The following is an 18126-nucleotide window of genomic DNA, read 5'->3' as shown; positions in this document are numbered from 1 at the left end:
TTAAAATGTCTTTCGAAATGACAGTGGACAGAAAGGGGGTAGTGTAGTGCTCTGTCAGAGACACTTGAGGGGCAAACAAAAAGAGTCAATCTCTAATCCTAAAATAAATCTAAGGCATACAAGGGCTGTGCTATACATTTCCAAGTCAACATAAGGAGGAAGATAGTTTGCTCTATGAAGAGATACAAAAGATACAGAAAATTATTTTAATGACACACTTCAATCAACTAAATATAAGCTAGGAAAACCCAAGTGGTTGGTAGGTATGGTGCATGAAGGTTCTTAATCCATTTCATCAAGGAAACTATGAGAGCAATGCTCAATGATTATTTGTTAATGACCCAGAAAATGTACAAGAAGTCATAGCACCCCTGGAGAATAGTAACAATAGAGGGATAAGGTGTAACAATATCTGGGAGTCAGAAATACCTGAAACCAGGAGCATGGTACAAAATAAAATCAAGATGTAAATAAGGAATATTACACCTGTTTGAGGACCCCCACAAATGCCTCAGCTCAAACCAAATGGTTTGCAGCCTAACTTGGTCTTTCAAGGGACTGCTGCAGGCCACAAGCAACAAGGCACCTGGGCACCTCCTAGTCTCACATTCAAAGAACAATGGTCACTCCAGTGTTGGCTGCTAATCCATACCGCCGATCGCCACTATAGCCTGCCCTTTCTTTGGTGGCCTTTGGTTTCTCACTTGCGGGCCAAATTTTAACTGTGCCTTACCTGCAAACTGCCTATTACTCTGGGCAGGCTCAATGGGAATGAGGCTCAATTTACAATACTGGAGACACCTCATGCCTCACCATTCAGACAAGGACCAGTCACTGTGCCCTGCATGCCCAAAAATGTACATGACCAAATTTCTAGATCAAAAGAGTGTACTTTTCTCTGGGGGTTCTCTGGCTCATCTGCCATAATTTTGTCCAAAGAGTTGCAGAAAACTTGGAAAATTGGTGTAAATAGCAAAATTCACCTCATGCAAGGTCAATCAAAACTCAGGCTAAGCGGTCAAACTCAGACTAAGCAAGCATGATCCTAAGCAATTTACACATTAAAAGGTGAGGTGAGGAAGAAATGCTTGTACAAGTATTGTAAGGAGAACAAGGGGCTCACTTGAATTAATTGAAGAAAGTGCAAAAATACTTTTAAGTAGAGATCAAAGGGCAGAGACCTGGAAAAAGACAAAGCAGCTTGTGGCAAAAATAACGGTCAAAATGTCTGTCAGTGCCACAATAAGGGCAGCCAGAGAAGGGGTGAAAACCATGAGACACACAAATGAGTGTGAAACTGAGGATGAGCTTAAAATAGTAAATACTCAATGAATAAATCCTTCATGAAGTGACACATGAACAACATTCCTGCTCTAAACAAAATTTCCCAAGTAAAATCAATGTCTTCATTATAAATGAGATGGAAGTCCTAGACAGTCAAAGTAGGTTGAAAACAAACAAATATCCAGAAAGAATTATCCCAGCACACTAAGAAAGACAAGGGAGACAATATAGGGAGGCACTGACAATTATTATAATTATGGTTATTGGTATGTATATTCAAAAAGGGTAACAACATGGACACAAGTGGTCCATTAGCCTTATTCCATCCCATGTAAAATAATGGAAGCAATTGTCAGGAATAAACAGGGATCATCTGTACAATATCTAGTTAAAATCAATCATCATGGATTCTAAAGGAGAAAAATCTGCCTGGCCAACCTTTATGACTTCTTTAATAAAAATGGCAATCCAAGTGGATTGTGGTAAACTCTAAGATATTGTGCACTTAGATTTTCAAAAGGCTATTTCCACACAGAAGACTATTAATTAAACTCAAACTTGTGGGATTCAGAGTAAACTATGGGGCTGGATAAGAAATTGGCTGAACAGTAGCAAACAAGGAAATACATAGAGTGCGGAAGGGAGTACCAAGTTGAGTGCCAGGATCACTGCGGTTCCTAATTTGCATAAATGGCCTTGAAACCTAACACAAAGTGCTCATATTTGCAGATGATACCAAATTAGAAGCAACATCTCAGAAATTACAGAACAAATTAGACAAAATATCTAAGTGGGTAGAAGACAAGTGTGAAGTATTACATGTAGGAAATAAAAATGGACAACACACATACTTCATGAATTATGTTTAAATAGCTTAGAATTAAGCTGGTGGGGGCCTAGAACCTTAGATTCTATGCTCCTCTACATGCCCAACCAATGCAACTCAGCACCCAACAAAGAGATTAGGAAGTTGAAACATGCAGCCAAAACAATACAGCACAAGTTCAAAGAGATAGTTATCAACCTTTATACAAAACAAAAACAGAACTACATGAAAAAACTCAGCAGGTCTGGCAGCATCGGCAGAGAAGAAAAGAGTTGACGTTTCGAGTCCTCATGACCCTTCAACAGAACTGAGTGAATATTAGGAGAGGGGTGAAATATAAGCTGGTTTAAGGTGGGGGGAGAGAAGTGGGGGGGAGGGGGGGTTTGTAGGGACAAGCAAGCAGTGATAGGAGCAGATAATCAAAAGATGTCACAGCCTTTATACAACTCTGATCAAACTGTAGCTTGAATACTGCACTGGCCATAAAGCAATGAGACATTTCAAAGCTGAAGGCAGTGCAGAGAAGAGCTATGATGCTGATCTCCAGCATCATGGGTGAGAGTTAGGAAGAAAAAAAAAACACAGAAATTTAGCATTTCTAGTCCAGAAAGAAGACAATAAAAGTGACCCTATGCAAAATTCAGGAATTCAATCTAAACTATAAAAGGAAAATTATGGGATCGAGCTTTAAACCAGTAAAAGGTAATGTTAAGATTAATAGAAGGAAGTTATCTTCACAGAAAATGTGATTGTGTGGAATAATCTTCCAGGTAAGACAAATGAAGGCCCATATCCTACAAATATTTAAGGGACAATTGGATGCTACGATGGGACAGGGCAACATTAGCTTCTCTGGATGCAGGAATAAAGATGGGTTGAATGGCCTTCCTTCATTTATTTTGTGATCTTCTGAATAACATACCACAATTATATTCTGTACGTTGTTAGTTACCAAGTTGCTTCTTTTAACAAGAAACATGCATGCCCATTTTCATATATGGAATTTTTTTTTTTCAATTTTTCTCCTAACAGGGCGAAAAATATCAATACTGGGAAATGGTTGCACCAAGTCAGTATCAAATATCCAGAGATCTGTATCTTTGTTTTCCATTTATCTATATACACAAGAGGAATTATACAATTTCAATTAATTTGAAATCCCACAGAATTTCAATCTTCAATATCACAGAATCTGAGACTATAGCCCGAAGTTATTACATAAATGTATATATTATAATGAAGTGTGTGCTATAATGAGGATGTTTATTTATGGTTTCTCTTATTACAGAGCAGTCATAAGCAATGAATTACATTTGTGGTTTGGCAGAGTTCATATATCTACTTTTGACATGGGAAAATATTTTACAGAACCTACCCAGTGACCTCTGCTGGGTTTGTGCATGTGGACCTAATGCTCAGCTATGCTCCCTTCCCCCAAAGTTGAATGAAGTGCTGCCACTCACCATTAAGGCTCTCTTATGAATAATGGCCTTTGAAAGATAAAGGATAGAAAACAACCAGTACAAGTAGAGCCATTCCTAGCAAGGGCAAAACACTGAAGGAAAAAATGTACATTTTTGTGCTTATCAAAACAAAGCAAGTTAACACTGGGGAAAATAATATTCTCTCAAACACCCAGCATCAAAATCAAGAATTTCCCTCTGCAGGTTACAGAGCGGCTAGATGAAAATGAAGTCTCCCTCTGCCAACAGTGTGCCTTCAAACTGCTCTCGGATGCTGCACCACTGACATTTCACATATCCTACACCAGCCATAGTTGAGGCCTCGCAGTACCAATTTTGTGGACCCACTCCCAGTTCGAGTTGGGTCAAGACTGCGTAATTTTACATAGGACTCCAATAGCAAAAGGACAGATTTTTTTCTCAATTGTATCTGGCTGCATTCAAGTCCAAAAGAAAATATTTTCAAGCCACTGCATCACACCAATTAAATGCAACGAAGGGCAACCAGTGCAACATAATAACTAATTATTTTTTAGCTAGACATTTTCTAGTTACAATATTTGACAGCAATGAAAGAAATGGCAAATTACATTGGAAAAATAACTGCTCACTGTTGAAAAAAGCTTCTAGTTTACCCTGAGTTTTTAGTTCAGTATCTTCTGTTGATCCTGTTGTGAAGACTTCAGCCAAGTAGTATTTCTCTGCAGCTGTACCAACAGGACTGTAAGTTGTCAGTTTCTGATTTGATACTTGCAAATTTTTGAGTGTTACTCCTGTACTGAATATATCTGTGCAATTTTTATGAAAACACTTAGGAATCCCTGATAATGGCAAAGAAGAATTTAGAATATGCCCCCTAAACCCCAAGTGCAAAACCCCTCAAGTGAAATCAGTCCTGTCCATTTTGCTTCACAGGCCAAAGTGATATTGCTTGTTTAGCCCTCCATTCTCTACCCAAGGGAAAGGGCTAGAAATATGGCTCCATAGTTAGACAGCAGAGACAAATGAAATACAGCTGTGCATCCACACCCTAGAAAGCTCCAAGTTTGTAGTTCATGTTGATCCCTGAGGATGTAACGAAAAGTTTTACAGGAAGTAGTGACAAGCTCTCCGTGAAAGTTTCTTTTACCCATTGAGCAATTAAAAATCATTTGGATCATTTCACTTACTGAAATTTCATTATTGTGCTGCAATTTCATTTGAATTTTACAAAACACACTATTGTAATAAATACCTATTATGCTTGCACATGCAAATTTATAGGCTAAGAAATTTTTATTTTTCTATGCTACTAAGGAGTTTGAAGTTAGTTGAATGCTCTTGTTGCTTGTCAAGTTTTATTTCACCATCAGTAATAGGAATGACTGACTACCAATTTAATATAATATTCAAAGGCATTAAATGTCAAACAAATCCACATAATTACTTAATTTTCCCACTATATACATGGAAGCCTGTACAGTGTATAACTGAATAAAAATCTTGCATCCTTTCAGCCAGTAAGCCAGATGTCATGTTTAAAAGTAACTGTGCAATTCAACTTGATGGGAAATGAAGAATTTCAGCCAAGTGAAATTTTATGCCTAGATGAGGAACTAACTATGTAGGACCACAACATTCAGAAACAGTGTTCTCAAACAAAATACTCAGAAATCAAATCAAATTAGAAGTCAGTGAGAATCTCTCTCTTTCACTCACTGACCACGGCTTTAGCACAAAAATCTTCAACTCTTTAACAAATGAGTCACCGCACACATCGCCTGGTACAAATACACTGTTGCCTGCTCACGGTAATCATGTTAAAAGTAGCTTCCTTGGTTTCTCTGACTGCAATAATGAAAGTTATTTTAATCACATGACACCTTTCTAAATCCGCTAAATAAATAACATTGAAAGAACATTTTAACCATCTGCACTCATCATTCTCATCGTAAACCCATTTTAACAAACTCCGTTGCAAGAATATTGATTTTCAACTGTTGAATTTGCACATTATACATTATCCAACATAATGGACGATTCATCCTATCGCACACCTAAAAACATACCAAACACTCTTCACTGGAGATTATGCATTGCAGGATCAAAGAGTTGTGTTGAAGATATAATAACTTGTTTGCATTTCTTTTTAAATCAGTCCAAAGCATGCCACGTTGCACAGTGATAGTGAGAGTGGAGCCTCCGTTTGAAGGTTCTTTTATTTAATTTGCGTGTGTGTGCGTGTGTGTGTGTCTGTGTGTGTGTGTGTGTGTGTGTGTGTGTATTTGCTGACAGAAGCAGGCAGTTCAGTTTGGATTTTGAGGGGGAAAAGCAACTGGAAGATTTGCTCTAGTGGAAGAAATATACAGAGGCCTCACAGAGCCTTAAGGCAGAAAACAGTCAGCTTGAATATAGCTTGGAAAGAACTGTACAGTAGCTTTTCAAAAATTCTTTCATGGGATGCGGATATCAATGGCTAGGCCAGCATTTACTGCCCATCCCTAATTGCCTTTGAGTTGGTGGCGGTTAGCCACCTTCTTGAACCACTTGATAGTGAAGGAACAGCAACATAGTTCCAAGTCAGGGTGCTGTGTGGCTTGGAGGGGAGCTTTAAGGTAGTGGTGTTAGCACACATCTGCTGCTCTTGTCCTTCTAGGTGGTAGAGGTCGCGGGTTTGGAAGTGCTTTGAAGGAACCTTGGTGAGTTGCTGCAGTGCATCTTCTGGCTAGTGCACAGTGCTGCCTTTGTGCATTGTGGTGGAGGGAACAAATGTTTAAGACAGTGGATGGGGTGCCAGTCAAGTGGGCTGCTTTATCCTGGATAGCGTCATGTTTCTTGAGTGCTGTTGGAGCTGATTTCATCCAGGCAAGTGGAGAGTATTCCATCCTACTCCTGACTTGTGCCTTATAGAAGGTGGACAGGCTTCAGGGGGTGGGGGATGGTCAGGAGGTGAGTTACTCACCATAGAATTCCCAGCCTCTGACCTGCTCTTATAGCCACATTATTTATATGATTATTCAAGTTCAGTTTCTGGTCAATAGGAGCTGTGGGAGAAGACGAGGAAAAAGCAGCCTACGCACGTCCAAAGCCAGGGCAAATAGCTGAAGAGTCCAGTCATGAGGTCTTTCAAGAAAATTGGAGGATTGCTTAGCCAAAAGCTAATGGAAGGATGCCCATGTAATTTGTACATCAAGGAATACCTGGAATACCCAGGAGAATTAAAGTAAATTCCTGAGGGCTGTGACATACCTTTTGAGTTGGTCCCAGGAAAAATGAATGAACCTTCAAAATTTCTAAGATAAGGGAATCCAGGGGGAAGTAAAAATAGAACTGAGTTTAGAGCGTAAGTCTTTCTCAGCAATAGTGTTAAGTTAGTGGTGCTTGCTTTGTTTTTTTTTTAAATTGAATCTTATGGCGTAGTTCTGTCAGTTAATTATTGGTGTTCGGATTTCTCTTTAAACGTCAACGATCCTTAACACAAGTGAACATTGTGTGTGTGTGAACCTAATGGAGTACAAGTCAACAGGCAACTTGACTGTGGAGGGCATCAAAGCCCAACTTATTCAAGAACTATGCAAGCACACTTACTAGCAGGGTCTTACCATTCAGCAATGAACCTGGCTGATTTTACCTCTTCCAAGCCCAAGGGCATGGAGACAAATTACAGCACCTCAACTGGTACTTTGAAAATGTCCAACTAAATTAACCCAGAATGTGAATCATATCTGGGACCTCAAATGGTTTGGTGATGAATTTATCCATCATCGCCAATGATTCATCTCTAATTTAATACACACTGTGGGTTTTTATAACTACAAAATCCAATTTTTCCAAGGAATATTTTCTCACATTCAAAACATCAGGTTGAGCTTTGGGCTCTCTTTTTTTGGCTAGCTGGATATGACCTGCTTCAGGATTTGATGACACAATGACCCCATAAAATTTGAATAGTTTTAGAATTACACCAGTGGCTGCACCCAATAAGCCACTTGTGCAGACTTCTTGAAGACAATTCGAATTAATAAGCATTTTTCGAAGTTTATAAAGTGGTTAGTGAAACCTTTAAAAATGTTTGTCCTAACATTCAATGAAGCAATTTGTTAAAGTTCTTCATTTATCCCATTTTACAAGAATGAGATATCTGTGCTATGTAAAAAGCCTTTCTCTTACAAAGAAAAATTGTTCTTGACTACTATACTCAGAGTTAACATGTAACAGAAATCAATGAAAAATTAAACATTTGACAGACTGCAAACCTTCTATTTACACAAAAAGAGTTAGACCAATATTCTGCACTAGGTCCTCCTTTTTCTGTGGATGAGTATGTTAATAGGCAGTCAGTAGTCATTTAGCTACTTGCACCAACAGCTTTTAAAAACTGTACAAAAAACATATTGTAACAGTTTAAAAATTTTGTAAACCATAGCTTGAATTGAATTTTTCTGCTTTGCAGCTGTTACTGGCTCTGATCATGATCCTTGCAGCCCAATCAGCATCCTATGCTCCTCCCGCTCCTCAAAAGTATTGCAAATGCCAGACTCTGATGTTAGAAACTTTGAAACAAATATAATCTGTTAACAGTTCTAACTTTCTAAAACAATGACAAATCATCTTAGTCAAATTAACAGCAATATAATTATATTACCTACAGAAAAGACAATAAAATACAAGTTGAAGTGCAGCAACTCCAGAAGCATAGCTAAATATGCATATCATTCATAAACTATGACTGGTATAAATCCAACACTTTTTGATATGCATGATTGCTAACGGAAAAAAAACTTCAATCTAACCACATGGACACAGACTGATCCCAAGGCCAACTCAACTGAGATGATGCCACACAATTACTGGGTTTAAAGAAAGGTAAATGGTAATTACTTTTCCAGCATGGTTTTACTGAGTAACTAAACGATAATGTTAGTGTCAAAAGCTACGTTTACATTTGAAAATTTGGCATTTAATATGCAAACACCAGCAATAGGTCCAGAGTATTAACCAACTAAACAAATAAAGGAAATTTGAGCCAAATGAATTCTTTGGGTACAAAAAGAAAACTGGGAGGAGACATTACAAAGTCATATCTGGCATAAAAATAAATATTAGAAGTACCGAATTCTCAACTGAAGATGACCAAACTCTTTCAGAGCTTTTAATGGGACATAATCAAGGCCACCTATACCAATACTATACTGTACATAAACACTTTGAACTGAAAATAAAAGTGACAATTTTACACTTGTAAGCTGTTAAATTACTTTACCCAGTTACACAAAGTTCACTCTTGTTACCACAGCATAGTTTGATTTCATCACAAAAGGGGTGTTGATACATTCCACAGATTTAAAAAGATAGATTTTATTTTGTGAAACATTAAAACATGTATGACCTTGACTAAATAATTCACATATTAGAAAGCTTTATTTCTTCCTTGTAACACAGCAAACTGCCACCTCCCAAATGGATGACGTGCAGAAGGGTGTTATACTGAAGCAGCATCAGTAAAAAAACATTCAAGTCATTTCTATGTTTACAAAAAGCCTTCGCATCAACCAGGAACTCACTGTCCACTGGCAACATGCAAGTCCATGGTTTTCCAATTAGAAATGTTCTCTAGACTATGAAAACAGATAACCGATTCTTTTGACTTCAAGAGTCATAGCACTTGAGGTCACAGAATACCGTTAAAATAATGAACTGCTAAAATAATTAGAGTCATTTATGGCATGAGTCCATTCCCACTGAGTCCATGCTTACTCTCTTTAGAGCAAACTAGTCAGTCCCATTCTCCCACTCTATTCCTGTAGCCCTGAAAGTTTATTTCCTTCAAGTGCCCATACAATTTCCTTTTGAAATCATTGATCGTCTCTCCACTATCACTCAATTTGCCTTGTAGTGTAGTATACCAATTGAAAGGCTTACTTCAAAATAAATATTCACATGTTGAAGTCCCAACAGACCCCAGACTAATGACCTGATGGAAAATAAAACCAAGCATAAAGAGGTAACAGCATAATTAATGTTAATACACTGCTGGAAAAGTTATGGGAAAAGATCAGTGTGTTGAATAGCTCTTTCAACTGAAAGAAAATGTATGTGAGGAGAGAAAATATAAAGTAACACACTTCTTAAAGAAACTAAATTTGTACACCATGAAATGCACAGATCAATTAGCTTAATTGATAGTTTGGTTTCTTCAAAAGATTTGCCAAAGATTTCACAATATTTCCGATGCACTACCATAATAATATAACCATCCTCCAATTCACAAGTCAACGATGATAGTTTAAGCAGCAAACCCAAGTGAGGTTAAGATACTACAGCACAGTTGAGAAATCAGGGTATTGCATAACTGTTTGTTAATTATAGAAATTTATGAACATGGTCAAACTATAGTTTGCAACCATAAAACAAAAATATGTAAATTTAAGAATTTTTTTACATTTTACATTAGTTTACTATATAAATGCAAAAAGCCCTATGGCACTTTATAAAATAAAACATGAATGGATGAACATATCCCATGTCAGAGAGGCATTGTTAGGGGTGAGCAAAAGTTTGGTTGAAAAGATAGGCTTTTAAGAAGAATTTTAAAAGAAAAACATAGAGTTTGCATTTGATAGTGTCCTTCACAACAAAGGGATGATTCAAAAGTACTAATAAGTAACTTGTTTTGAAGTGAAGTCACTATTGTTTCTTAGGCAAGTGCTGCACCACAGGTCTCACAAAGAGCACTGAAACGAATGAACATGTTCATCTGTTGTTGGTGATTTTGAGGGTAGACCAGAATATTGGGCAAAATTCCTGCGAAATTGTGCCACTGGATCTTTTGTACCAATGTAGGCAGAGCTTTGATTTAATCTCTCACTTGAAAAACAGACAAGGCAATACACTTTTTTTGTGATTGACAGAAAGCTGTCCATTTACAGAGTGTGTCACTGTTTCTTGCTTGTAAGCGCTGCCGTTTTGCCCATTATTAGACTAAGGCGGTGGAAGCATTAAGCTCCATCCTAGGAACTGTACTCTACAGATTGCCTTGAGTTCAGGGATTTGAAAAAGTGCCATGGGAGAGTATACATCCACCTAAATGGGGAAATGGAGCATTGGTTTAACATTTCAAATTAAAGGCAACACTTCCACAATACATCAATTAGGTGTGAGCCTATATTATGTGCTCATGTCCTGGGGTAGGGATCGAATCTAAAACTTTCTGATGGGCAAAATTGGTGTCAATGAGCCAACTGGACATGAGAGAAGTGTGGATTTAGGAACAGTGTTCCAGAAAGGAAAGCTGAGAGGACTGAAGGCTCTGCCATTGATGGGAAAATGAGGGGGATGAAATAAGGGAGACGTGCACACAAACCAAAGCGCCAAAGGGAATCAAGATTGAAAAGGTAGAGTAAAAGAGGCCATGCAGCAATTTGAAGGTAAAGATGAGGCTCTTGAATTTAATATATTGAGAAACGGAAAACCAAAGAGTCAATGAAGATAGGAGTGATAAGCAAGCTGGACACATTTTGCACATGTTAGAGTTTATTGAGAATAGAAAGCCAGCAATGAGAGCATTGGAGCAGTCAAGTCTAGAGGTCACAACAGCATCAGTAAATGGTTTCAGCAGTGGCACATACCCAGCAATCTGGATAATAAGAAATACCCCAGGGAAAACAAGCAAGGTGCAAAGGTCCAGAAAGTGGAGAGCCCAAAAAAATGCTTCTAGAGTCCTGCAAGACAGAGAGCTGATAGGCCCCGACATATGCAGAAATAATTCCACAAAACAAACCATTCAATCCAATCTGCACCTGTTCATAACCCACACAAGCAGTAGCACTAACCCAGTGTGTTTACTCAGTTCCCATATCTCTATCTGCCTTTCCTTCAACCAACTTTCAAAGTTAGCATGCTCTGCTTCAATTGTTAATTCCTGTATATTACAGTAATGCATGTCCTCTGCATGTCCTCCAATTACTCACTCTGCATCCTGTCTCAGTCCTGCACTGCTGCACACTCTAGAATCACTCAGCTCTTGGATTTAGTTATGTTTTTACTCTATTTCTATTAGTGCTGCAGAAAGGAAGCAGAATTATTGAGTATGTAATGAATACAATGAAAACAATCAGAAAGCCAAACCTTTGAGTTATAAATAAAATAAAATGTCTATACAGGTAGATGTGAGACATACATAACTGTAGATTTACAAACAAGGCTTAATGCTAGTAGTAATTTTAATTTTTTAATATTTCATAGTATTAATCAGCCAAATACTAATTTTTCCCATTTGAGCAACTCACCTCCTAACTTCCCAAAGGCTGTCAATCTACAAGGCATAACTCGGGTGTGTGATGGAATATTCTCCACTGGCTGGATGAGTGCAGCTCCAACAACACTCCAGACACTTGACACCATCCAGGACAAAGCAGCCTATTTGATTGGTACCCCATCCACCACAATGTACATTCTCACTCCCTCCACCACCTACATACAGGGGTAGCAGTGTATACCATCTACAAGATGCACTGCTGCAACACACCAAGGCTACTTCGACAACACCTTCCAAACCTGCAACCTCTACTACCAAGAAGGAAAAGGGCAACAGATACATACAGGGCAGCACCATCTCTTGCAAGTTTTCGTCCAAGCCACTCACCATCCTGACTTGGAACCATTCCTTCACTGTCGCTGGGTCAAAATCCTGAACATCCTTCCCAACAGCACTGTGGATGTTTTTAAAACACACAGACTGCAGCGGTTCAAGAAGGCAGCACACCACCACCTTCTCAAGGGCAATTAGGGACTGCAATGAATGCTGGTCTAGCTAGCAACACCCACATCCTATGAATGAATTTTTAAAATTTCACTTTGGCAAACACAAAGCAAGAACTAATATTGCATCTCAAACCCAAAAGTGATCAACTTTGAAGTCTCAATAATTCATAATATGGATTAATTTTCAAGCCAAACCAATCTATCTGTTCAATTAAAGACCCACCAGATGGAGTTACACATTTTTAAAAAGCATTGTTCAGCTTCATACTTAATTAAGTCAAACACCAACATTGTCCTAATGTTAACCATATTACATTATGATCCAGCTTCTAACTTGAATATACTTCAAGTATTAAATAATATGCCATTGCAATCTATTAATTCCCTGTGCAAGCCTACTGTAACATCAAATATTACAATACATAAATCTTGACTACATTTTGTATGACATTTCAACCAAACAAACATTAAAATTGTAGCACGTTACTAAAAAACAGAAACAGAGTATACAAATTTGGTTTTAAAAAATCTTACAAACTGATATTGCTTGTAAGCAATAGCAAATACTAAAAAAAAATCAAAATTGAAACAATGTGATCAGAAGTCAAACATGACATGAAAAATGCTTCAAAATTCATGACTTCTTGCTTTTAAGTCTTTTGACAAGCAAAATAGTTCCATTAGAGTCCATTTAGCCAAGGACGCACAAATAGTTTTGACCCGGTAAAAATTACCACAAAATTGACCATAATTTTTAAGCAACTAAATAACCCCTACTCCCCACAACCCTGCCCATAGAGAAAGTGTTTCCTTTTCTCCTTTACTGAAAATATAGGTTTTTGCTGGTGTACAATTGAAAGGCATTGCCAGCCCAAGCGCTCATTCTTCATGCGCAAATACATTGGCAAGCTAGTCAACTGTGAAGAGTATCATCATCAAGCCTGATCATATCTTCATCCAACACCCACATAGGCACATCTTCCAGCAACTGTTACTGCATAGCAGTTAGGACAAAAACCTTGGCTGATTTTTTTTTGTCCCTCCCTAAATGAGGAGTGCTAAAACAAACTCAGTGCCCCAACCTGTTACCCCTGTTAAGATCAGCTCATCATCACAAATCAGAAACTGAACTTTTGACCTTCAAGCATGTATAGTTTAGTGCTACAATTGGTGTGTCTTTATCATTCAGTTATCAACAAATCTCTTGGATAACAAATATAATCTAAAAGCAAAGGAGAATTAAGAAACTAAAAGCAAGATAAGGAAAAAAAAGTTAAAAATCTAAATTAAATTCAAAAGAAATCAGAACACTAAGGTATTGGTTGCCGTAAGAGAAAACAATAACTTTTTCCATCTGGATCAGTAAATATGAAATCAAGGCAGACAATTCTCCATGAAAATACATTTTTACTTCATAGAATATTTGCTAATTTCTCACTACTTACAATGCAGTGAATGTTTAAAAATGAAAATGAGAAACTTGCTTGTCAAGGTCAAAAGTTATCTTTTGATCAAGATCATATGTTTTCTCTTCTGAAATAATATTTAACAGCACTTGCTATTGTTTGAGCTATATTTCTGCAATTTGGAATGGAAATTTGACATTTCTGCAACATCATACTTCCAAAGCTTGAAATTAAGCCTCCATAACCAATGAACAGCAATTCACCGGGTTGCAGTATAGAAATTTTTTAAAACTGCACCTTGACATATGCAAACTACCTGCAGTAAATGACAAATAAAAATTGCAAATAGTCTTTACAAACTGAGGTATAGTGCAGTAAACGGATATTAGTAGTTTCAATCACTCTTCTATCAGGCAACATTATACTTCCACTGATCCATTGTTAATGATCCTTGTCCACAGGATCTATGATAATTTGCGCCTGCACATCATAGGATTTTACAATGTGATGCAATTGATTTAATCGTTCTTCCCTCCCCATGAACATATGATAAGAAATTATGAAAACATTTGATATGGAAATATAAAAAAAAAGCCCATCCCATATTGCAAACTGCACAAAAGTGGGAGATTTTGATGAGAACTTCATACTCATACCGATATCATTTAAAAAGAATCTGCCAGACAACCTCTGCTTTGCAACTGCTGTGACATTTGAGACAAAAATTTTTGAAGTCCAAAACGGTCATTATTAAAATTAATTATTTGGGAAACTTGTTATGCCATATCTTCTATTCAATAAGTAAATGTATTTTAACGAAAGTATACAGTTTATCTTTTCAAATACAGTGGTTTGAATGTGAGTAATGACTTTAGGAAGGATGATTCATAATATTAAATAATCCTATATAACACAATAAATGAGGGGAGAAAAGAACACCTATTTGAACATGCACGAGAAAAAGTGCCATCTAGAATTATAGAATGTAATCCATACATAGACTAAAATGAATTAGAATATAGAAATATTAATTTACTAATTATAGAAAATTCCTTCAACGTATCCCAATGGATTGAATTTAGAATTCACCTATGTTAAATTACCAGCACAATTACCTCTTTAGTAAAGATGCAACATTATTGCTTAAAAGCTAAAATTTAATTCATTAAACTCCACATGTAAATTCTACGTTCAGGTATTTTTCAACTGCAAATACCATGAAACCTTGTATGCTGGTTTCGCTGGTTTAATGTCACACACACTTTTTACAAATGCCTGATAGAAATTCTTCCATGCTCCAATTTTAAGGTATTTTAAGGTTTAAAATTTTGAGGGTGTAACCTACACACTGTAATTAACAGCAAGTTTTCCATGAACTTAAAAGTTATCAAATGCACAGTAAATTTAATGAGTAACAAAGTACAATACAAGCCTGCATCTACAGTCAAGGTCCATGCTAATGAAAAAGGAAAACTAAACAAAAAGATAACCTCATTGAATAAAAACAAAGAAATGTCATGGCACTTAACTAATTGAGGGGTTCAGATGATAGAAAAGCTTAACCATTTTATACCTATCATCTGAAGTCCTCGATCCCAGGTACTCCCAGGTATCTATTATTCACTGTATACACACACATGCTGGTTTTCCCTCATTTCCTGCCATAATGTATAACTATGGTTTTGGAAGCTTATATGTAGGATTAAACACATAAAGCCACCAGAATATCATCACTATTTATCACAGGTTGCACAAACACTTTACAAGCTCAGGAGGTGAAAAACATCTCAATAGGAGTCAGCTAGTATCAACAAAACATTCACTACCTTATTACTTTGTTGAAGCATGTCAAAAGCCTCGAATGAAATCACAGCCTGTACTTTTATTTAGTATAGTCAAAGTTTTCCCCAAAATAGGTTCAAGTCATTAACAATTTGCACAGAGAATTTATGGCAGTTTACATGTATAAGAATGCATAATCTTGCTTAACTTTCTGATAAAAGCTATATTTCCCCTGCCAATCTCCTTAAACTTTTTAAAAATGTTATTTTCTCATGGAATGTGGGGATCGCTGGCAAGGTCAGCATTAACTGCCGATCCCTAATTGCCATTGAGAAAGTGTGGTAAGCCCCATTCTTGAACCACTGGAATCCATCTGGTATCCATAGCAGTCTGGTACAACTGAATAGCTTGCTAGGCCATTTCAGAGGGCAATTAGGAGTCAACCACATTACTGTGAATCTGGAGTCACATGTAGGCCAAACCAGGTAAGGATCGTAGATTTCCTTTCTCAAGGAATCAGTGAACCAGATGGGTTTTTATAACAATTGTTGATAGTTTCATGGCACAATTACTGAGACCAGCTTTCAATTCCAGATTTATTAATTCATTGAATTTAAATTCCACCAACTGCCATGTTGGGATTTGAATCCATATCCCCAGAACACTAATTATCACTATGCCACCATCTCCCCATACAGCAACTTTTATAGTCAATCACCTTTTCAGTTACACTTGACATTAAAGCAAAACATACTTGACATTAAATGAATTCAAATTACTGCAGGGCAACTTAAGTTTAAGCAAAAAAACTATTATTCATACACACACATTATATATTATAGTTTACAGCATTCCAGCACCAAATATGTTCATATTTGCATTTACATAGACTAACAACACATTAACAAACATCCAGGGCTGAAGGTGTATTTTCTTTAGCAAAATGTCAGGCAATGCACAAGTTAAAAGTCTAGTTATGACACTAAATGCTTTTATCTTACTCAAAACGATGGCTGCAGTTCCGTAAAGTGAGAGTACCCCATTTCATACAGCATGATATTGGACCACCCCCCCCCCCCACCCCCCAACCTATATTGGGACTTTTAAATCTGACTCCCAATGAAACGCCGCAACATTCATCAATACTTAGAACTGACAGGACCTGGAGGGGGGTGGGGGCAGACTTGTTTTTTCGTAAATGAAAAAGGACGAATCTCTCATTTACATGGTCCATTAGAGAGAGAGAGAAAAAGAGGGAGGGGGCCCGGAAAAACCTCTGGGAAGAAAAAAAAAAACGATCGTAAACACCAACCTTCGAAAATGCTGTCACGACTCTTTACAGCTTTGTAAACATTCCGGGGGGGGGGGGGGGGGGGGGTGGGGGGGGAACTAAAATGTGCAACTAATATCCTAGTGAAAACCGTGTTGCGTTTGTTTTGGGGTGGGGGTGGGGGTGGGGGTGGGGGGGGGTAGGGTGAAGGAAAAATGTGATCAAAAAACACAGCTCCTGCCTTTCTAAAAAAGCCTTTCTTTATCCTAATGTTCCCCCCGCCCCCCCACCCCCACCCCCACCCCCACCTCCTCTCTGACAAACAGACATGACGGATGTACGCAAGCTCGTAGCAGCATTGCAGTCAGAGCAGAGAGAGGGAGAGAGGGGGAGAGGGGGAGAGGGAGGGAGGAATTTAGGGCAGCGGAATCCTGCATTTCTCTCCCCTCCCCCTTCCCCTCTCCCCCCCCCCCCCCAAAAAAAAAAATCAAAATCATAATATACACAGGAATTGAGGAGAAATTATGGGCAGGGAGGGAAGGGGGTAATGTGGAGGAGGAGGGGGGGGGGGGAGAAGGAGGTTGGGGTTTTGGTGGGGGTGGGTGGGTGAGGGGGTGAGGGAGGGAGGGGGGGGGGGAGGGATAGGAGAGGAAAACTCACACACTCACCCCCGTGTAACGCGGCTGCCCTTCACACCAATCCAGCCAGAAACCGAGGAGGAGAAAATTAATGTCAGAAAAGTGGAGCAAAACTCCTCCCAATTTTTTTCTCTCTCTCTCTCTCTCTCTCCTCCTCTCCCTCTCTCTCTCTCTCTCCACACACACACACACACACACACTCTCTCTCTCTCTCTCTCTCTCCCTCTCAAGATGGCGGAAGTGAAGGGACGGATTATGCGCACATTTACCTCACGGTCTCGGCCCCCCCGTCTCCGGCCGTCGCCGCCGCCGTCGTCGTCGTCGTCGTCGTCGCCGCCGCCGCCACCCCCGCTTCCAGCATCCGCCCGATCTCCCGATCCCCCGAGTTCCCGGTGCAGGGAGAACGGGCCAAAAGCTCGGCAGCTTTCCCCCAGCCCGCACTTGTCCCGCCTTCGCTCCTCTCTCCAACTCTCTCTCTCTCTCTCTCTCTCTGTCTCTCTTTTTTTTTTGGTGGTTGTTTTTTATTTTAAAAAAACAAAATATATCTTTTTTTTTAAAAAAAAAAAGAATCGAGGGTTTTTCGCTGCCGCGTGGGGAAAGGAAGGGATTTTTGTTGTTGTTATTGTTGTTGTTGTTGTTGTTGTTAATGGGGTATTTTTTTTTTGGGGGGGGGGGGGGGGGTTTGTTTCTGCTCTCCTCCCCCCACCTTCCCTTT

General features: G+C 38.5%; 1 protein-coding gene across 3 annotated transcripts in view; it reads right to left on the bottom strand.

The window, feature by feature from the left end:
* Positions 1 to 17901, bottom strand: part of taok1a (TAO kinase 1a) — a 169391-nt gene extending 151490 nt beyond the window's left edge. The window contains exon 1 of one of the 3 annotated variants that reach the window (XM_041196835.1): positions 17681 to 17901. The gene's annotated coding sequence lies outside the window, so the exon portion shown is untranslated. Of the gene's footprint in view, positions 1 to 11840; positions 11861 to 17441; positions 17574 to 17680 lie in introns of those variants that run through there. The other 2 variants (XM_041196834.1, XM_041196837.1) reach the window with 2 other exon arrangements.
* Positions 17902 to 18126: the final 225 nt, after the last annotated feature.

Source organism: Carcharodon carcharias, chromosome 10, assembly GCF_017639515.1.
Source record: "Carcharodon carcharias isolate sCarCar2 chromosome 10, sCarCar2.pri, whole genome shotgun sequence".
Taxonomy (NCBI): Eukaryota; Metazoa; Chordata; class Chondrichthyes; order Lamniformes; family Lamnidae; genus Carcharodon; species Carcharodon carcharias.
Note: the sequence above shows the minus strand (reverse complement) of the source record. Positions and strands in the feature narration are given on the sequence as shown.